Source organism: Patiria miniata, unplaced genomic scaffold (genome assembly GCF_015706575.1).
Source record: "Patiria miniata isolate m_02_andy unplaced genomic scaffold, ASM1570657v1 HiC_scaffold_6, whole genome shotgun sequence".
NCBI classification, from domain to species: Eukaryota; Metazoa; Echinodermata; class Asteroidea; order Valvatida; family Asterinidae; genus Patiria; species Patiria miniata.
The window spans coordinates 3,437,610-3,452,917 of NW_024037073.1; the positions used below are offsets into that span (position 1 = coordinate 3,437,610).

The window sequence follows — 15,308 nt, forward strand, 5'->3', positions numbered from 1 at the left end:
TCAAAACTGGTTAAAAGAAGGTTTACATCGCCTACGACCAAACTACGTTGAATACACCGGTTCTCGTCCGATCACCGAAGTTAAGCAACGTATGGTCGTAAGCGATGTTAACCTTCTTTTTAGCCAGTTTTGAACCAAACTTGGCCGCCGCCGTTCCAAAAAAAAAAATTAAAAAAAAAATCGGAACCCCAAAATGGCCAACCCCCAAAATTGCAACGCACTAACAACGCCCCCAGACAAAAAACAAAAAGCCTACGACACCAGGTATTCCCAGGCGGTCTCCCATCCAAGTACTAATCAAGCCCGACGTTGCTTAACTTCGGTGATCGGACGAGAACCGGTGTATTCAACGTAGTATGGTCGTAGGCGATGTAAACTTTCTTTTAGCCAGTTTTGAACCAAACTTGGCCGCCGCCGTTCCAAAAAAACAAAAAACAAAAAAAAAATCGGAACCCCACAATGAACAACCCCCAAAATTGCAACGCACTAACAGCGCCCCCAGACAAAAAACTAAAAGCCTACGACACCTGGTATTCCCAAGCGGTCTCCCATCCAAGTACTAACCAAGCCCGACGTTGCTTAACTTCGGTGATCGGACGAGAACCGGTGTATTCAACGTAGTATGGTCGTAGGCGATGTAAACTTTCTTTTAGCCAGTTTTGAACCAAACTTGGCCGCCGCCGTTCCAAAAAAACAAAAAACAAAAAAAAATTCGGAACCCCAAAATGGCCAACCCCCCAAATTGCAACGCACTAACAGCGCCCCCAGACAAAAAACAAAAAGTCTACGACACCTGGTATTCCCAGGCGGTCTCCCATCCAAGTACTAACCAAGCCCGACGTTGCTTAACTTCGGTGATCGGACGAGAACCGGTGTATTCAACGTAGTATGGTCGTAGGTGAAGTAAACTTTCTTTTAGCCAGTTTTGAACCAAACTTGGCCGCCGCCGTTCCAAAAAAACAAAAAACAAAAAAAAATTCGGAACCCCACAATGACCAACCCCCCAAATTGCAACGCACTAACAGCGCCCCAGACAAAAAAACAAAAAGCCTACGACACCTGGTATTCCCAGGCGGTCTCCCATCCAAGTACTAACCAAGCCCGACGTTGCTTAACTTCGGTGATCGGACGAGAACCGGTGTATTCAACGTAGTATGGTCGTAGGCGATGTAAACTTTCTTTTAGCCAGTTTTGAACCAAACTTGGCCGCCGCCGTTCCAAAAAAACAAAAAACAAAAAAAAATTCGGAACCCAACAATGAACAACCCCCCAAATTGCAACGCACTAACAGCGCCCCCAGACAAAAAACAAAAAGCCTACGACACCTGGTATTCCCAGGCGGTCTCCCATCCAAGTACTAACCAAGCCCGACGTTGCTTAACTTCGGTGATCGGACGAGAACCGGTGTATTCAACGTAGTATGGTCGTAGGCGATGTAAACTTTCTTTTAGCCAGTTTTGAACCAAACTTGGCCGCCGCCGTTCCAAAAAAATAAAAAACAAAAAAAATTCGGAACCCCACAATGACCAACCCCCTAAATTGCAACGCACTAACAGCGCCCCCAGACAAAAAACAAAAAGCCTACGACACCTGGTATTCCCAGGCGGTCTCCCATCCAAGTACTAACCAAGCCCGACGTTGCTTAACTTCGGTGATCGGACGAGAACCGGTGTATTCAACGTAGTATGGTCGTAGGCGATGTAAACTTTCTTTTAGCCAGTTTTGAACCAAACTTGGCCGCCGCCGTTCCAAAAAAACAAAAAACAAAAAAACAATCGGAACCCCACAATGAACAACCCCCAAAATTGCAACGCACTAACAGCGCCCCCAGACAAAAAACAAAAGGCCTACGACACCTGGTATTCCCAGGCGGTCTCCCATCCAAGTACTTACCAAGCCCGACGTTGCTTAACTTCGGTGATCGGACGAGAACCGGTGTATTCAACGTAGTATGGTCGTAGGCGATGTAAACTTTCTTTTAGCCAGTTTTGAACCAAACTTGGCCGCCGCCGTTCCAAAAAACAAACAAAAACTAATTCAGCACCCCAAAATGGCCAACCCCCAAAATTGCAACGCACTAACAGCGCCCCCAGACAAAAAACAAAAAGTCTACGACACCTGGTATTCCCAGGCGGTCTCCCATCCAAGTACTAACCAAGCCCGACGTTGCTTAACTTCGGTGATCGGACGAGAACCGGTGTATTCAACGTAGTATGGTCGTAGGTGAAGTAAACTTTCTTTTAGCCAGTTTTGAACCAAACTTGGCCGCCGCCGTTCCAAAAAAACAAAAAACAAAAAAAATTTCGGAACCCCACAATGACCAACCCCCCAAATTGCAACGCACTAACAGCGCCCCCAGACAAAAAACAAAAAGCCTACGACACCTGGTATTCCCAGGCGGTCTCCCATCCAAGTACTAACCAAGCCCGACGTTGCTTAACTTCGGTGATCGGACGAGAACCGGTGTATTCAACGTAGTATGGTCGTAGGCGATGTAAACTTTCTTTTAGCCAGTTTTGAACCAAACTTGGCCGCCGCCGTTCCAAAAAAACAAAAAACAAAAAAACAATCGGAACCCCACAATGAACAACCCCCAAAATTGCAACGCACTAACAGCGCCCCCAGACAAAAAACAAAAGGCCTACGACACCTGGTATTCCCAGGCGGTCTCCCATCCAAGAACTTACCAAGCCCGACGTTGCTTAACTTCGGTGATCGGACGAGAACCGGTGTATTCAACGTAGTATGGTCGTAGGCGATGTAAACTTTCTTTTAGCCAGTTTTGAACCAAACTTGGCCGCCGCCGTTCCAAAAAACAAACAAAAACTAATTCAGCACCCCAAAATGGCCAACCCCCAAAATTGCAACGCACTAACAGCGACCCCAGACAAAAAACAAAAAGTCTACGACACCTGGTATTCCCAGGCGGTCTCCCATCCAAGTACTAACCAAGCCCGACGTTGCTTAACTTCGGTGATCGGACGAGAACCGGTGTATTCAACGTAGTATGGTCGTAGGTGAAGTAAACTTTCTTTTAGCCAGTTTTGAACCAAACTTGGCCGCCGCCGTTCCAAAAAAACAAAAAACAAAAAAAATTTCGGAACCCCACAATGACCAACCCCCAAATTGCAACGCACTAACAGCGCCCCCAGACAAAAAAACAAAAAGCCTACGACACCTGGTATTCCCAGGCGGTCTCCCATCCAAGTACTAACCAAGCCCGACGTTGCTTAACTTCGGTGATCGGACGAGAACCGGTGTATTCAACGTAGTATGGTCGTAGGCGATGTAAACTTTCTTTTAGCCAGTTTTGAACCAAACTTGGCCGCCGCCGTTCCAAAAAAACAAAAAACAAAAAAAATTCGGAACCCAACAATGAACAACCCCCCAAATTGCAACGCACTAACAGCGCCCCCAGACAAAAAACAAAAAGCCTACGACACCTGGTATTCCCAGGCGGTCTCCCATCCAAGTACTAACCAAGCCCGACGTTGCTTAACTTCGGTGATCGGACGAGAACCGGTGTATTCAACGTAGTATGGTCGTAGGCGATGTAAACTTTCTTTTAGCCAGTTTTGAACCAAACTTGGCCGCCGCCGTTCCAAAAAAATAAAAAACAAAAAAAAATTCGGAACCCCACAATGACCAACCCCCTAAATTGCAACGCACTAACAGCGCCCCCAGACAAAAAACAAAAAGCCTACGACACCTGGTATTCCCAGGCGGTCTCCCATCCAAGTACTAACCAAGCCCGACGTTGCTTAACTTCGGTGATCGGACGAGAACCGGTGTATTCAACGTAGTATGGTCGTAGGCGATGTAAACTTTCTTTTAGCCAGTTTTGAACCAAACTTGGCCGCCGCCGTTCCAAAAAATAAAAAACAAAAAAATTCGGAACCCCACAATGAACAACCCCCTAGATTGAAACGCACTAACAGCGCCCCCAGACAAAAAAGAAAAAGCCTACGACACCTGGTATTCCCAGGCGGTCTCCCATCCAAGTACTAACCAAGCCCGACGTTGCTTAACTTCGGTGATCGGACGAGAACCGGTGTATTCAACGTAGTATGGTCGTAGGCGATGTAAACTTTCTTTTAGCCAGTTTTGAACCAAACTTGGCCGCCGCCGTTCCAAAAAAAAAAAAAACTAAACAAATTCGGAACCCCAAAATGGCCAACCCCCCCAAATTGCAACGCACTAACAGCGCCCCCAGACAAAAAACAAAAAGCCTACGACACCTGGTATTCCCAGGCGGTCTCCCATCCAAGTACTAACCAAGCCCGACGTTGCTTAACTTCGGTGATCGGACGAGAACCGGTGTAAACAAATTGGGAACCCCAAAATGGCCAACCCCCCAAATTGCAACGCACTAACAGCGCCCCCAGACAAAAAACAAAAAGCCTACGACACCTGGTATTCCCAGGCGGTCTCCCATCCAAGTACTAACCAAGCCCGACGTTGCTTAACTTCGGTGATCGGACGAGAACCGGTGTATTCAACGTAGTATGGTCGTAGGCGATGTAAACTTTCTTTTAGCCAGTTTTGAACCAAACTTGGCCTCCGCCGTTCCAAAAAAACTAAACAAATTCGGAACCCCAAAATGGCCAACCCCCAAATTGCAACGCACTAACAGCGCCCCCAGACAAAAAAACAAAAAGCCTACGACACCTGGTATTCCCAGGCGGTCTCCCATCCAAGTACTAACCAAGCCCGACGTTGCTTAACTTCGGTGATCGGACGAGAACCGGTGTATTCAACGTAGTATGGTCGTAGGCGATGTAAACTTTCTTTTAGCCAGTTTTGAACCAAACTTGGCCGCCGCCGTTCCAAAAAAAACAAAAACTAAACAAATTCGGAACCCCAAAATGGCCAACCCCCCAAATTGCAACGCACTAACAGCGCCCCCAGACAAAAAACAAAAAGCCTACGACACCTGGTATTCCCAGGCGGTCTTCCATCCAAGTACTAACCAAGCCCGACGTTGCTTCACTTCGGTGATCGGACGAGAACCGGTGTATTCAACGTAGTATGGTCGTAGGCGATGTAGACTTTCTTTTAGCCAGTTTTGAACCAAACTTGGCCGCCGCCGTTCCAAAAAAACAAAAAACTAAACAAATTCGGAACCCCAAAATGGCCAACCCCCCAAATTGCAACGCACTAACAGTGCCCCCAGACAAAAAAACAAAAAGCCTACGACACCTGGTATTCCCAGGCGGTCTCCCATCCAAGTACTAACCAAGCCCGACGTTGCTTAACTTCGGTGATCGGACGAGAACCGGTGTATTCAACGTAGTATGGTCGTAGGCGATGTAAACTTTCTTTTAGCCAGTTTTGAACCAAACTTGGCCGCTGCCGTTCCAAAAAAAACCTAAAAACTAAACAAATTGGGAACCCCAAAATGGCCAACCCCCCAAGTTGCAACGCACTAACAGCGCCCCCAGACAAAAAACAAAAAGCCTACGACACCTGGTATTCCCAGGCGGTCTCCCATCCAAGTACTAACCAAGCCCGACGTTGCTTAACTTCGGTGATCGGACGAGAACCGGTTGTAAACAAATTGGGAACCCCAAAATGGCCAACCCCCCAAATTGCAACGCACTAACAGCGCCCCGAGACAAAAAACAAAAAGCCTACGACACCTGGTATTCCCAGGCGGTCTCCCATCCAAGTACTAACCAAGCCCGACGTTGCTTAACTTCGGTGATCGGACGAGAACCGGTGTATTCAACGTAGTATGGTCGTAGGCGATGTAAACTTTCTTTTAGCCAGTTTTGAACCAAACTTGGCCTCCGCCGTTCCAAAAAACAAAAAACTAAACAAATTCGGAACCCCAAAATGGCCAACCCCCCAAATTGCAACGCACTAACAGCGCCCCCAGACAAAAAAACAAAAAGCCTACGACACCTGGTATTCCCAGGCGGTCTCCCATCCAAGTACTAACCAAGCCCGACGTTGCTTAACTTCGGTGATCGGACGAGAACCGGTGTATTCAACGTAGTATGGTCGTAGGCGATGTAAACTTTCTTTTAGCCAGTTTTGAACCAAACTTGGCCGCCGCCGTTCCAAAAAAAACAAAAAACTAAACAAATTGGGAACCCCAAAATGGCCAACCCCCCAAATTGCAACGCACTAACAGCGCCCGCAGACAAAAAACAAAAAGCCTACGACACATGGTATTCCCAGGCGGTCTTCCATCCAAGTACTAACCAAGCCCGACGTTGCTTAACTTCGGTGATCGGACGAGAACTGGTGTATTCAACGTAGTATGGTCGTAGGCGATGTAGACTTTCTTTTAGCCAGTTTTGAACCAAACTTGGCCGCCGCCGTTCCAAAAAAACAAAAAACTAAACAAATTCGGAACCCCAAAATGGCCAACCCCCCAAATTGCAACGCACTAACAGTGCCCCCAGACAAAAAACCAAAAAGCCTACGACACCTGGTATTCCCAGGCGGTCTCCCATCCAAGTACTAACCAAGCCCGACGTTGCTTAACTTCGGTGATCGGACGAGAACCGGTGTATTCAACGTAGTATGGTCGTAGGCGATGTAAACTTTCTTTTAGCCAGTTTTGAACCAAACTTGGCCGCCGCCGTTCCAAAAAACAAAAAACTAAACAAATTCGGAACCCCAAAATGGCCAACCCCCCAAATTGCAACGCACTAACAGCGCCCCCAGACAAAAAACAAAAAGCCTACGATACCTGGTATTCCCAGGCGGTCTCCCATCCAGGTACTAACCAAGCCCGACGTTGCTTAACTTCGGTGATCGGACGAGAACCGGTGTATTCAACGTAGTATGGTCGTAGGCGATGTAAACTTTCTTTTAGCCAGTTTTGAACCAAACTTGGCCGCCGCCGTTCCAAAAAAACAAAAAACTAAACAAATGTTGAACCCCAAAATGGCCAACCCCCCATATTGCAACGCACTAACAGCGCCCCCAGACAAAAAAGAAAAAGCCTACGACACCTGGTATTCCCAGGCGGTCTCCCATCCAAGTACTAACCAAGCCCGACGTTGCTTAACTTCGGTGATCGGACGAGAACCGGTGTATTCAACGTAGTATGGTCGTAGGCGATGTAAACTTTCTTTTAGCCAGTTTTGAACCAAACTTGGCCGCCGCCGTTCCAAATAAACAAAAAACTAAACAAATTGGGAACCCCAAAATGGCCAACCCCCCAAATTGCAACGCACTAACAGCGCCCCCAGACAAAAAGAAAAAGCCTACGACACCTGGTATTCCCAGGCGGTCTCCCATCCAAGTACTAACCAAGCCCGACGTTGCTTAACTTCGGTGATCGGACGAGAACCGGTGTATTCAACGTAGTATGGTCGTAGGCGATGTAAACTTTCTTTTAGCCTGTTTTGAACCAAACTTGGCCGCCGCCGTTCGAAATAAAACAAAAAACTAAACAAATTGGGAACCTCAAAATGGCCAACCCCCCAAATTGCAACGCACTAACAGCGCCCCCAGACAAAAACAAAAAGCCTACGAGACCTGGTATTCCCAGGCGGTCTCCCATCCAAGTACTAACCAAGCCCGACGTTGCTTAACTTCGGTGATCGGACGAGAACCGGTGTATTCAACGTAGTATGGTCGTAGGCGATGTAAACTTTCTTTTAGCCAGTTTTGAACCAAACTTGGCCGCCGCCGTTCCAAAAAAACAAAAAACTAAACAAATTCGGAACCCCAAAATGGCCATCCCCCCATATTGCAACGCACTAACAGCGCCCCCAGACAAAAAACAAAAAGCGTACGACACCTGGTATTCAAAGGCGGTCTCCCATCCAAGTACTAACCAAGCCCGACGTTGCTTAACTTCGGTGATCGGACGAGAACCGGTGTATTCAACGTATTATGGTCGTAGGCGATGTAAACTTTCTTTTAGCCAGTTTTGAACCAAACTTGGCCGCCGCCGTTCCAAAAAAACTAAAAACTAAACAAATTGGGAACCCCAAAATGGCCAACCCCCGAAATTGCAACGCACTAACAGCGCCCCCAGACAAAAAAGAAAAAGCCTACGACACCTGGTATTCCCAGGCGGTCTCCCATCCAAGTACTAACCAAGCCCGACGTTGCTTAACTTCGGTGATCGGACGAGAACCGGTGTATTCAACGTAGTATGGTCGTAGGCGATGTAAACTTTCTTTTAGCCAGTTTTGAACCAAACTTGGCCGCCGCCGTTCCAAAAAAACAAAAAACTAAACAAATTCGGAACCCCAAAATGGCCAACCCCCCAAATTGCAACGCACTAACAGCGCCCCCAGACAAAAAACAAAAAGCCTACGACACCTGGTATTCCCAGGCGGTCTCCCATCCAAGTACTAACCAAGCCCGACGTTGCTTAACTTCGGTGATCGGACGAGAACCGGTGTATTCAACGTAGTATGGTCGTAGGCGATGTAAACTTTCTTTTAGCCAGTTTTGAACCAAACTTGGCCGCCGCCGTTCCAAAAAAAACAAAAACTAAACAAATGTTGAACCCCAAAATGGCCAACCCCCCATATTGCAACGCACTAACAGCGCCCCCAGACAAAAAAGAAAAAGCCTACGACACCTGGTATTCCCAGGCGGTCTCCCATCCAAGTACTAACCAAGCCCGACGTTGCTTAACTTCGGTGATCGGACGAGAACCGGTGTATTCAACGTAGTATGGTCGTAGGCGATGTAAACTTTCTTTTAGCCAGTTTTGAACCAAACTTGGCCGCCGCCGTTCCAAAAAAACAAAAAACTAAACAAATGTTGAACCCCAAAATGGCCAACCCCCCATATTGCAACGCACTAACAGCGCCCCCAGACAAAAAAGAAAAAGCCTACGACACCTGGTATTCCCAGGCGGTCTCCCATCCAAGTACTAACCAAGCCCGACGTTGCTTAACTTCGGTGATCGGACGAGAACCGGTGTATTCAACGTAGTATGGTCGTAGGCGATGTAAACTTTCTTTTAGCCAGTTTTGAACCAAACTTGGCCGCCGCCGTTCCAAAAAAACAAAAAACTAAACAAATTCGGAACCCCAAAATGGCAAACCCCCCAAATTGCAACGCACTAACAGCGCCCCCAGACAAAAACAAAAAGCCTACGACACCTGGTATTCCCAGGCGGTCTCCCATCCAAGTACTAACCAAGCCCGACGTTGCTTAACTTCGGTGATCGGACGAGAACCGGTGTATTCAACGTAGTATGGTCGTAGGCGATGTAAACTTTCTTTTAGCCAGTTTTGAACCAAACTTGGCCGCCGCCGTTCCAAAAAAACAAAAAACTAAACAAATGTTGAACCCCAAAATGGCCAACCCCCCATATTGCAACGCACTAACAGCGCCCCCAGACAAAAAACAAAAAGCCTACGACACCTGGTATTCCCAGGCGGTCTCCCATCCAAGTACTAACCAAGCCCGACGTTGCTTAACTTCGGTGATCGGACGAGAACCGGTGTATTCAACGTAGTATGGTCGTAGGCGATGTAAACTTTCTTTTAGCCAGTTTTGAACCAAACTTGGCCGCCGCCGTTCCAAAAAAACAAAAAACTAAACAAATTGGGACCCCCAAAATGGCCAACCCCCCATATTGCAACGCACTAACAGCGCCCCCAGACAAAAAGAAAAAGCCTACGACACCTGGTATTCCCAGGCGGTCTCCCATCCAAGTACTAACCAAGCCCGACGTTGCTTAACTTCGGTGATCGGACGAGAACCGGTGTATTCAACGTAGTATGGTCGTAGGCGATGTAAACTTTCTTTTAGCCAGTTTTGAACCAAACTTGGCCGCCGCCGTTCCAAAAAAACAAAAAACTAAACAAATTGGAACCCCAAAATGGCCAACCCCCCATATTGCAACGCACTAACAGCGCCCCCAGACAAAAAACAAAAAGCCTACGACACCTGGTATTCCCAGGCGGTCTCCCATCCAAGTACTAACCAAGCCCGACGTTGCTTAACTTCGGTGATCGGACGAGAACCGGTGTATTCAACGTAGTATGGTCGTAGGCGATGTAAACTTTCTTTTAGCCAGTTTTGAACCAAACTTGGCCGCCGCCGTTCCAAAAAAACAAAAAACTAAACAAATTGGGAACCCCAAAATGGCCAACCCCCCATATTGCAACGCACTAACAGCGCCCCCAGACAAAAAAGAAAAAGCCTACGACACCTGGTATTCCCAGGCGGTCTCCCATCCAAGTACTAACCAAGCCCGACGTTGCTTAACTTCGGTGATCGGACGAGAACCGGTGTATTCAACGTAGTATGGTCGTAGGCGATGTAAACTTTCTTTTAGCCAGTTTTGAACCAAACTTGGCCGCCGCCGTTCCAAAAAAACAAAAAACTAAACAAATTCGGAACCCCAAAATGGCCAACCCCCCAAATTGCAACGCACTAACAGCGCCCCCAGACAAAAAAGAAAAAGCCTACGACACCTGGTATTCCCAGGCGGTCTCCCATCCAAGTACTAACCAAGCCCGACGTTGCTTAACTTCGGTGATCGGACGAGAACCGGTGTATTCAACGTAGTATGGTCGTAGGCGATGTAAACTTTCTTTTAGCCAGTTTTGAACCAAACTTGGCCGCCGCCGTTCCAAAAAAACAAAAAACTAAACAAATTTGGAACCCCAAAATGGCCAACCCCCCATATTGCAACGCACTAACAGCGCCCCCAGACAAAAAACAAAAAGCCTACGACACCTGGTATTCCCAGGCGGTCTCCCATCCAAGTACTAACCAAGCCCGACGTTGCTTAACTTCGGTGATCGGACGAGAACCGGTGTATTCAACGTAGTATGGTCGTAGGCGATGTAAACTTTCTTTTAGCCAGTTTTGAACCAAACTTGGCCGCCGCCGTTCCAAAAAAACAAAAAACTAAACAAATGTTGAACCCCAAAATGGCCAACCCCCCATATTGCAACGCACTAACAGCGCCCCCAGACAAAAACAAAAAGCCTACGACACCTGGTATTCCCAGGCGGTCTCCCATCCAAGTACTAACCAAGCCCGACGTTGCTTAACTTCGGTGATCGGACGAGAACCGGTGTATTCAACGTAGTATGGTCGTAGGCGATGTAAACTTTCTTTTAGCCAGTTTTGAACCAAACTTGGCCGCCGCCGTTCCAAAAAAACAAAAAACTAAACAAATGTTGAACCCCAAAATGGCCAACCCCCCATATTGCAACGCACTAACAGCGCCCCCAGACAAAAAAGAAAAGCCTACGACACCTGGTATTCCCAGGCGGTCTCCCATCCAAGTACTAACCAAGCCCGACGTTGCTTAACTTCGGTGATCGGACGAGAACCGGTGTATTCAACGTAGTATGGTCGTAGGCGATGTAAACTTTCTTTTAGCCAGTTTTGAACCAAACTTGGCCGCCGCCGTTCCAAAAAAAAAAAAACTAAACAAATTCGGAACCCCAAAATGGCCAACCCCCCATATTGCAACGCACTAACAGCGCCCCCAGACAAAAAACAAAAAGCCTACGACACCTGGTATTCCCAGGCGGTCTCCCATCCAAGTACTAACCAAGCCCGACGTTGCTTAACTTCGGTGATCGGACGAGAACCGGTGTATTCAACGTAGTATGGTCGTAGGCGATGTAAACTTTCTTTTAGCCAGTTTTGAACCAAACTTGGCCGCCGCCGTTCCAAAAAAACAAAAAACTAAACAAATGTTGAACCCCAAAATGGCCAACCCCCCATATTGCAACGCACTAACAGCGCCCCCAGACAAAAAACAAAAAGCCTACGACACCTGGTATTCCCAGGCGGTCTCCCATCCAAGTACTAACCAAGCCCGACGTTGCTTAACTTCGGTGATCGGACGAGAACCGGTGTATTCAACGTAGTATGGTCGTAGGCGATGTAAACTTTCTTTTAGCCAGTTTTGAACCAAACTTGGCCGCCGCCGTTCCAAAAAAACAAAAAACTAAACAAATTGGGAACCCCAAAATGGCCAACCCCCCATATTGCAACGCACTAACAGCGCCCCCAGACAAAAAAGAAAAAGCCTACGACACCTGGTATTCCCAGGCGGTCTCCCATCCAAGTACTAACCAAGCCCGACGTTGCTTAACTTCGGTGATCGGACGAGAACCGGTGTATTCAACGTAGTATGGTCGTAGGCGATGTAAACTTTCTTTTAGCCAGTTTTGAACCAAACTTGGCCGCCGCCGTTCCAAAAAAAACAAAAAACTAAACAAATTGGAACCCCAAAATGGCCAACCCCCCATATTGCAACGCACTAACAGCGCCCCCAGACAAAAAAGAAAAAGCCTACGACACCTGGTATTCCCAGGCGGTCTCCCATCCAAGTACTAACCAAGCCCGACGTTGCTTAACTTCGGTGATCGGACGAGAACCGGTGTATTCAACGTAGTATGGTCGTAGGCGATGTAAACTTTCTTTTAGCCAGTTTTGAACCAAACTTGGCCGCCGCCGTTCCAAAAAAACAAAAAACTAAACAAATTGGGAACCCCAAAATGGCCAACCCCCCATATTGCAACGCACTAACAGCGCCCCCAGACAAAAAAGAAAAAGCCTACGACACCTGGTATTCCCAGGCGGTCTCCCATCCAAGTACTAACCAAGCCCGACGTTGCTTAACTTCGGTGATCGGACGAGAACCGGTGTATTCAACGTAGTATGGTCGTAGGCGATGTAAACTTTCTTTTAGCCAGTTTTGAACCAAACTTGGCCGCCGCCGTTCCAAAAAAACAAAAAACTAAACAAATTGGAACCCCAAAATGGCCAACCCCCCAATTGCAACGCACTAACAGCGCCCCCAGACAAAAAACAAAAAGCCTACGACACCTGGTATTCCCAGGCGGTCTCCCATCCAAGTACTAACCAAGCCCGACGTTGCTTAACTTCGGTGATCGGACGAGAACCGGTGTATTCAACGTAGTATGGTCGTAGGCGATGTAAACTTTCTTTTAGCCAGTTTTGAACCAAACTTGGCCGCCGCCGTTCCAAAAAAACAAAAAACTAAACAAATGTTGAACCCCAAAATGGCCAACCCCCCATATTGCAACGCACTAACAGCGCCCCCAGACAAAAAACAAAAAGCCTACGACACCTGGTATTCCCAGGCGGTCTCCCATCCAAGTACTAACCAAGCCCGACGTTGCTTAACTTCGGTGATCGGACGAGAACCGGTGTATTCAACGTAGTATGGTCGTAGGCGATGTAAACTTTCTTTTAGCCAGTTTTGAACCAAACTTGGCCGCCGCCGTTCCAAAAAAACAAAAAACTAAACAAATGTTGAACCCCAAAATGGCCAACCCCCCATATTGCAACGCACTAACAGCGCCCCCAGACAAAAAAAAAAGCCTACGACACCTGGTATTCCCAGGCGGTCTCCCATCCAAGTACTAACCAAGCCCGACGTTGCTTAACTTCGGTGATCGGACGAGAACCGGTGTATTCAACGTAGTATGGTCGTAGGCGATGTAAACTTTCTTTTAGCCAGTTTTGAACCAAACTTGGCCGCCGCCGTTCCAAAAAAACAAAAAACTAAACAAATTGGGAACCCCAAAATGGCCAACCCCCCATATTGCAACGCACTAACAGCGCCCCCAGACAAAAAAGAAAAAGCCTACGACACCTGGTATTCCCAGGCGGTCTCCCATCCAAGTACTAACCAAGCCCGACGTTGCTTAACTTCGGTGATCGGACGAGAACCGGTGTATTCAACGTAGTATGGTCGTAGGCGATGTAAACTTTCTTTTAGCCAGTTTTGAACCAAACTTGGCCGCCGCCGTTCCAAAAAAAAAAAAAAAAAAAATTCGAACCCCAAAATGGCCAACCCCCCAATTGCAACGCACTAACAGCGCCCCCAGACAAAAAAGAAAAAGCCTACGACACCTGGTATTCCCAGGCGGTCTCCCATCCAAGTACTAACCAAGCCCGACGTTGCTTAACTTCGGTGATCGGACGAGAACCGGTGTATTCAACGTAGTATGGTCGTAGGCGATGTAAACTTTCTTTTAGCCAGTTTTGAACCAAACTTGGCCGCCGCCGTTCCAAAAAAACAAAAAACTAAACAAATTGGGAACCCCAAAATGGCCAACCCCCCATATTGCAACGCACTAACAGCGCCCCCAGACAAAAAAGAAAAAGCCTACGACACCTGGTATTCCCAGGCGGTCTCCCATCCAAGTACTAACCAAGCCCGACGTTGCTTAACTTCGGTGATCGGACGAGAACCGGTGTATTCAACGTAGTATGGTCGTAGGCGATGTAAACTTTCTTTTAGCCAGTTTTGAACCAAACTTGGCCGCCGCCGTTCCAAAAAAACAAAAAACTAAACAAATTGGGAACCCCAAAATGGCCAACCCCCCATATTGCAACGCACTAACAGCGCCCCCAGACAAAAAAGAAAAAGCCTACGACACCTGGTATTCCCAGGCGGTCTCCCATCCAAGTACTAACCAAGCCCGACGTTGCTTAACTTCGGTGATCGGACGAGAACCGGTGTATTCAACGTAGTATGGTCGTAGGCGATGTAAACTTTCTTTTAGCCAGTTTTGAACCAAACTTGGCCGCCGCCGTTCCAAAAAAAACAAAAAACTAAACAAATGTTGAACCCCAAAATGGCCAACCCCCCATATTGCAACGCACTAACAGCGCCCCCAGACAAAAAAGAAAAAGCCTACGACACCTGGTATTCCCAGGCGGTCTCCCATCCAAGTACTAACCAAGCCCGACGTTGCTTAACTTCGGTGATCGGACGAGAACCGGTGTATTCAACGTAGTATGGTCGTAGGCGATGTAAACTTTCTTTTAGCCAGTTTTGAACCAAACTTGGCCGCCGCCGTTCCAAAAAAACAAAAAACTAAACAAATTTGAACCCCAAAATGGCCAACCCCCCATATTGCAACGCACTAACAGCGCCCCCAGACAAAAAAAAAAAGCCTACGACACCTGGTATTCCCAGGCGGTCTCCCATCCAAGTACTAACCAAGCCCGACGTTGCTTAACTTCGGTGATCGGACGAGAACCGGTGTATTCAACGTAGTATGGTCGTAGGCGATGTAAACTTTCTTTTAGCCAGTTTTGAACCAAACTTGGCCGCCGCCGTTCCAAAAAAACAAAAAACTAAACAAATTTGGAACCCCAAAATGGCCAACCCCCCATATTGCAACGCACTAACAGCGCCCCCAGACAAAAAAAAAAAGCCTACGACACCTGGTATTCCCAGGCGGTCTCCCATCCAAGTACTAACCAAGCCCGACGTTGCTTAACTTCGGTGATCGGACGAGAACCGGTGTATTCAACGTAGTATGGTCGTAGGCGATGTAAACTTTCTTTTAGCCAGTTTTGAACCAAACTTG

General features: G+C 47.5%; 56 non-coding genes and 2 pseudogenes across 56 annotated transcripts; all 58 read right to left on the reverse strand.

The window, feature by feature from the left end:
• Window positions 1–249: 249 nt before the first annotated feature.
• On the reverse strand, window positions 250–368 carry LOC119743991. The gene has a single exon (XR_005273413.1). It is a non-coding gene; the product is annotated as a 5S ribosomal RNA (ribosomal RNA).
• A 147-nt stretch (window positions 369–515) lies between these two features.
• LOC119743989 lies at window positions 516–634 on the reverse strand. The gene has a single exon (XR_005273412.1). It is a non-coding gene; the product is annotated as a 5S ribosomal RNA (ribosomal RNA).
• A 147-nt stretch (window positions 635–781) lies between these two features.
• On the reverse strand, window positions 782–900 carry LOC119744120. The gene has a single exon (XR_005273533.1). It is a non-coding gene; the product is annotated as a 5S ribosomal RNA (ribosomal RNA).
• A 147-nt stretch (window positions 901–1,047) lies between these two features.
• Window positions 1,048–1,166, reverse strand: LOC119743631. The gene has a single exon (XR_005273077.1). It is a non-coding gene; the product is annotated as a 5S ribosomal RNA (ribosomal RNA).
• A 147-nt stretch (window positions 1,167–1,313) lies between these two features.
• On the reverse strand, window positions 1,314–1,432 carry LOC119743750. The gene has a single exon (XR_005273188.1). It is a non-coding gene; the product is annotated as a 5S ribosomal RNA (ribosomal RNA).
• Window positions 1,433–1,578: 146 nt separating this feature from the next.
• Window positions 1,579–1,697, reverse strand: LOC119743868. The gene has a single exon (XR_005273299.1). It is a non-coding gene; the product is annotated as a 5S ribosomal RNA (ribosomal RNA).
• Window positions 1,698–1,844: 147 nt separating this feature from the next.
• Window positions 1,845–1,963, reverse strand: LOC119743988. The gene has a single exon (XR_005273411.1). It is a non-coding gene; the product is annotated as a 5S ribosomal RNA (ribosomal RNA).
• Window positions 1,964–2,106: 143 nt separating this feature from the next.
• LOC119744121 lies at window positions 2,107–2,225 on the reverse strand. Its single transcript, XR_005273534.1, has one exon. It is a non-coding gene; the product is annotated as a 5S ribosomal RNA (ribosomal RNA).
• A 147-nt stretch (window positions 2,226–2,372) lies between these two features.
• On the reverse strand, window positions 2,373–2,491 carry LOC119743987. Its single transcript, XR_005273410.1, has one exon. It is a non-coding gene; the product is annotated as a 5S ribosomal RNA (ribosomal RNA).
• Window positions 2,492–2,638: 147 nt separating this feature from the next.
• Window positions 2,639–2,757, reverse strand: LOC119744118. The gene has a single exon (XR_005273532.1). It is a non-coding gene; the product is annotated as a 5S ribosomal RNA (ribosomal RNA).
• A 143-nt stretch (window positions 2,758–2,900) lies between these two features.
• On the reverse strand, window positions 2,901–3,019 carry LOC119744122. The gene has a single exon (XR_005273535.1). It is a non-coding gene; the product is annotated as a 5S ribosomal RNA (ribosomal RNA).
• A 147-nt stretch (window positions 3,020–3,166) lies between these two features.
• LOC119744107 lies at window positions 3,167–3,285 on the reverse strand. The gene has a single exon (XR_005273521.1). It is a non-coding gene; the product is annotated as a 5S ribosomal RNA (ribosomal RNA).
• Window positions 3,286–3,431: 146 nt separating this feature from the next.
• Window positions 3,432–3,550, reverse strand: LOC119743638. The gene has a single exon (XR_005273083.1). It is a non-coding gene; the product is annotated as a 5S ribosomal RNA (ribosomal RNA).
• Window positions 3,551–3,697: 147 nt separating this feature from the next.
• LOC119743649 lies at window positions 3,698–3,816 on the reverse strand. Its single transcript, XR_005273094.1, has one exon. It is a non-coding gene; the product is annotated as a 5S ribosomal RNA (ribosomal RNA).
• A 144-nt stretch (window positions 3,817–3,960) lies between these two features.
• On the reverse strand, window positions 3,961–4,079 carry LOC119743661. The gene has a single exon (XR_005273105.1). It is a non-coding gene; the product is annotated as a 5S ribosomal RNA (ribosomal RNA).
• Window positions 4,080–4,226: 147 nt separating this feature from the next.
• Window positions 4,227–4,343, reverse strand: LOC119744128 (annotated as a pseudogene).
• Window positions 4,344–4,398: 55 nt separating this feature from the next.
• Window positions 4,399–4,517, reverse strand: LOC119743673. The gene has a single exon (XR_005273116.1). It is a non-coding gene; the product is annotated as a 5S ribosomal RNA (ribosomal RNA).
• A 139-nt stretch (window positions 4,518–4,656) lies between these two features.
• LOC119743684 lies at window positions 4,657–4,775 on the reverse strand. Its single transcript, XR_005273127.1, has one exon. It is a non-coding gene; the product is annotated as a 5S ribosomal RNA (ribosomal RNA).
• A 146-nt stretch (window positions 4,776–4,921) lies between these two features.
• LOC119744116 lies at window positions 4,922–5,040 on the reverse strand. The gene has a single exon (XR_005273530.1). It is a non-coding gene; the product is annotated as a 5S ribosomal RNA (ribosomal RNA).
• A 147-nt stretch (window positions 5,041–5,187) lies between these two features.
• On the reverse strand, window positions 5,188–5,306 carry LOC119743696. Its single transcript, XR_005273138.1, has one exon. It is a non-coding gene; the product is annotated as a 5S ribosomal RNA (ribosomal RNA).
• A 148-nt stretch (window positions 5,307–5,454) lies between these two features.
• On the reverse strand, window positions 5,455–5,572 carry LOC119744129 (annotated as a pseudogene).
• A 55-nt stretch (window positions 5,573–5,627) lies between these two features.
• On the reverse strand, window positions 5,628–5,746 carry LOC119743707. The gene has a single exon (XR_005273149.1). It is a non-coding gene; the product is annotated as a 5S ribosomal RNA (ribosomal RNA).
• Window positions 5,747–5,892: 146 nt separating this feature from the next.
• LOC119743719 lies at window positions 5,893–6,011 on the reverse strand. The gene has a single exon (XR_005273160.1). It is a non-coding gene; the product is annotated as a 5S ribosomal RNA (ribosomal RNA).
• A 147-nt stretch (window positions 6,012–6,158) lies between these two features.
• On the reverse strand, window positions 6,159–6,277 carry LOC119744123. Its single transcript, XR_005273536.1, has one exon. It is a non-coding gene; the product is annotated as a 5S ribosomal RNA (ribosomal RNA).
• Window positions 6,278–6,424: 147 nt separating this feature from the next.
• On the reverse strand, window positions 6,425–6,543 carry LOC119743730. The gene has a single exon (XR_005273171.1). It is a non-coding gene; the product is annotated as a 5S ribosomal RNA (ribosomal RNA).
• A 145-nt stretch (window positions 6,544–6,688) lies between these two features.
• On the reverse strand, window positions 6,689–6,807 carry LOC119744115. The gene has a single exon (XR_005273529.1). It is a non-coding gene; the product is annotated as a 5S ribosomal RNA (ribosomal RNA).
• A 146-nt stretch (window positions 6,808–6,953) lies between these two features.
• On the reverse strand, window positions 6,954–7,072 carry LOC119743743. Its single transcript, XR_005273182.1, has one exon. It is a non-coding gene; the product is annotated as a 5S ribosomal RNA (ribosomal RNA).
• A 145-nt stretch (window positions 7,073–7,217) lies between these two features.
• On the reverse strand, window positions 7,218–7,336 carry LOC119743756. Its single transcript, XR_005273194.1, has one exon. It is a non-coding gene; the product is annotated as a 5S ribosomal RNA (ribosomal RNA).
• A 146-nt stretch (window positions 7,337–7,482) lies between these two features.
• Window positions 7,483–7,601, reverse strand: LOC119744117. Its single transcript, XR_005273531.1, has one exon. It is a non-coding gene; the product is annotated as a 5S ribosomal RNA (ribosomal RNA).
• A 146-nt stretch (window positions 7,602–7,747) lies between these two features.
• LOC119744124 lies at window positions 7,748–7,866 on the reverse strand. Its single transcript, XR_005273537.1, has one exon. It is a non-coding gene; the product is annotated as a 5S ribosomal RNA (ribosomal RNA).
• Window positions 7,867–8,012: 146 nt separating this feature from the next.
• Window positions 8,013–8,131, reverse strand: LOC119743768. The gene has a single exon (XR_005273205.1). It is a non-coding gene; the product is annotated as a 5S ribosomal RNA (ribosomal RNA).
• A 146-nt stretch (window positions 8,132–8,277) lies between these two features.
• Window positions 8,278–8,396, reverse strand: LOC119743779. The gene has a single exon (XR_005273216.1). It is a non-coding gene; the product is annotated as a 5S ribosomal RNA (ribosomal RNA).
• Window positions 8,397–8,542: 146 nt separating this feature from the next.
• LOC119743791 lies at window positions 8,543–8,661 on the reverse strand. The gene has a single exon (XR_005273227.1). It is a non-coding gene; the product is annotated as a 5S ribosomal RNA (ribosomal RNA).
• Window positions 8,662–8,807: 146 nt separating this feature from the next.
• LOC119743803 lies at window positions 8,808–8,926 on the reverse strand. Its single transcript, XR_005273238.1, has one exon. It is a non-coding gene; the product is annotated as a 5S ribosomal RNA (ribosomal RNA).
• A 145-nt stretch (window positions 8,927–9,071) lies between these two features.
• On the reverse strand, window positions 9,072–9,190 carry LOC119743815. Its single transcript, XR_005273249.1, has one exon. It is a non-coding gene; the product is annotated as a 5S ribosomal RNA (ribosomal RNA).
• A 146-nt stretch (window positions 9,191–9,336) lies between these two features.
• LOC119743826 lies at window positions 9,337–9,455 on the reverse strand. Its single transcript, XR_005273260.1, has one exon. It is a non-coding gene; the product is annotated as a 5S ribosomal RNA (ribosomal RNA).
• A 145-nt stretch (window positions 9,456–9,600) lies between these two features.
• Window positions 9,601–9,719, reverse strand: LOC119743838. The gene has a single exon (XR_005273271.1). It is a non-coding gene; the product is annotated as a 5S ribosomal RNA (ribosomal RNA).
• Window positions 9,720–9,864: 145 nt separating this feature from the next.
• Window positions 9,865–9,983, reverse strand: LOC119743850. Its single transcript, XR_005273282.1, has one exon. It is a non-coding gene; the product is annotated as a 5S ribosomal RNA (ribosomal RNA).
• A 146-nt stretch (window positions 9,984–10,129) lies between these two features.
• LOC119743862 lies at window positions 10,130–10,248 on the reverse strand. The gene has a single exon (XR_005273293.1). It is a non-coding gene; the product is annotated as a 5S ribosomal RNA (ribosomal RNA).
• A 146-nt stretch (window positions 10,249–10,394) lies between these two features.
• LOC119743874 lies at window positions 10,395–10,513 on the reverse strand. Its single transcript, XR_005273305.1, has one exon. It is a non-coding gene; the product is annotated as a 5S ribosomal RNA (ribosomal RNA).
• A 146-nt stretch (window positions 10,514–10,659) lies between these two features.
• LOC119743886 lies at window positions 10,660–10,778 on the reverse strand. Its single transcript, XR_005273316.1, has one exon. It is a non-coding gene; the product is annotated as a 5S ribosomal RNA (ribosomal RNA).
• Window positions 10,779–10,923: 145 nt separating this feature from the next.
• Window positions 10,924–11,042, reverse strand: LOC119743898. The gene has a single exon (XR_005273327.1). It is a non-coding gene; the product is annotated as a 5S ribosomal RNA (ribosomal RNA).
• Window positions 11,043–11,187: 145 nt separating this feature from the next.
• LOC119743911 lies at window positions 11,188–11,306 on the reverse strand. Its single transcript, XR_005273338.1, has one exon. It is a non-coding gene; the product is annotated as a 5S ribosomal RNA (ribosomal RNA).
• A 145-nt stretch (window positions 11,307–11,451) lies between these two features.
• LOC119743922 lies at window positions 11,452–11,570 on the reverse strand. The gene has a single exon (XR_005273349.1). It is a non-coding gene; the product is annotated as a 5S ribosomal RNA (ribosomal RNA).
• A 146-nt stretch (window positions 11,571–11,716) lies between these two features.
• LOC119743934 lies at window positions 11,717–11,835 on the reverse strand. The gene has a single exon (XR_005273360.1). It is a non-coding gene; the product is annotated as a 5S ribosomal RNA (ribosomal RNA).
• Window positions 11,836–11,981: 146 nt separating this feature from the next.
• LOC119743946 lies at window positions 11,982–12,100 on the reverse strand. The gene has a single exon (XR_005273371.1). It is a non-coding gene; the product is annotated as a 5S ribosomal RNA (ribosomal RNA).
• Window positions 12,101–12,246: 146 nt separating this feature from the next.
• On the reverse strand, window positions 12,247–12,365 carry LOC119743957. The gene has a single exon (XR_005273382.1). It is a non-coding gene; the product is annotated as a 5S ribosomal RNA (ribosomal RNA).
• Window positions 12,366–12,511: 146 nt separating this feature from the next.
• On the reverse strand, window positions 12,512–12,630 carry LOC119743969. The gene has a single exon (XR_005273393.1). It is a non-coding gene; the product is annotated as a 5S ribosomal RNA (ribosomal RNA).
• A 144-nt stretch (window positions 12,631–12,774) lies between these two features.
• Window positions 12,775–12,893, reverse strand: LOC119743981. Its single transcript, XR_005273404.1, has one exon. It is a non-coding gene; the product is annotated as a 5S ribosomal RNA (ribosomal RNA).
• A 146-nt stretch (window positions 12,894–13,039) lies between these two features.
• LOC119743994 lies at window positions 13,040–13,158 on the reverse strand. Its single transcript, XR_005273416.1, has one exon. It is a non-coding gene; the product is annotated as a 5S ribosomal RNA (ribosomal RNA).
• Window positions 13,159–13,302: 144 nt separating this feature from the next.
• LOC119744005 lies at window positions 13,303–13,421 on the reverse strand. Its single transcript, XR_005273427.1, has one exon. It is a non-coding gene; the product is annotated as a 5S ribosomal RNA (ribosomal RNA).
• Window positions 13,422–13,567: 146 nt separating this feature from the next.
• On the reverse strand, window positions 13,568–13,686 carry LOC119744017. Its single transcript, XR_005273438.1, has one exon. It is a non-coding gene; the product is annotated as a 5S ribosomal RNA (ribosomal RNA).
• A 141-nt stretch (window positions 13,687–13,827) lies between these two features.
• LOC119744029 lies at window positions 13,828–13,946 on the reverse strand. The gene has a single exon (XR_005273449.1). It is a non-coding gene; the product is annotated as a 5S ribosomal RNA (ribosomal RNA).
• Window positions 13,947–14,092: 146 nt separating this feature from the next.
• Window positions 14,093–14,211, reverse strand: LOC119744041. The gene has a single exon (XR_005273460.1). It is a non-coding gene; the product is annotated as a 5S ribosomal RNA (ribosomal RNA).
• A 146-nt stretch (window positions 14,212–14,357) lies between these two features.
• LOC119744052 lies at window positions 14,358–14,476 on the reverse strand. The gene has a single exon (XR_005273471.1). It is a non-coding gene; the product is annotated as a 5S ribosomal RNA (ribosomal RNA).
• A 147-nt stretch (window positions 14,477–14,623) lies between these two features.
• Window positions 14,624–14,742, reverse strand: LOC119744065. Its single transcript, XR_005273482.1, has one exon. It is a non-coding gene; the product is annotated as a 5S ribosomal RNA (ribosomal RNA).
• Window positions 14,743–14,886: 144 nt separating this feature from the next.
• On the reverse strand, window positions 14,887–15,005 carry LOC119744077. Its single transcript, XR_005273493.1, has one exon. It is a non-coding gene; the product is annotated as a 5S ribosomal RNA (ribosomal RNA).
• Window positions 15,006–15,150: 145 nt separating this feature from the next.
• Window positions 15,151–15,269, reverse strand: LOC119744089. Its single transcript, XR_005273504.1, has one exon. It is a non-coding gene; the product is annotated as a 5S ribosomal RNA (ribosomal RNA).
• Window positions 15,270–15,308: the final 39 nt, after the last annotated feature.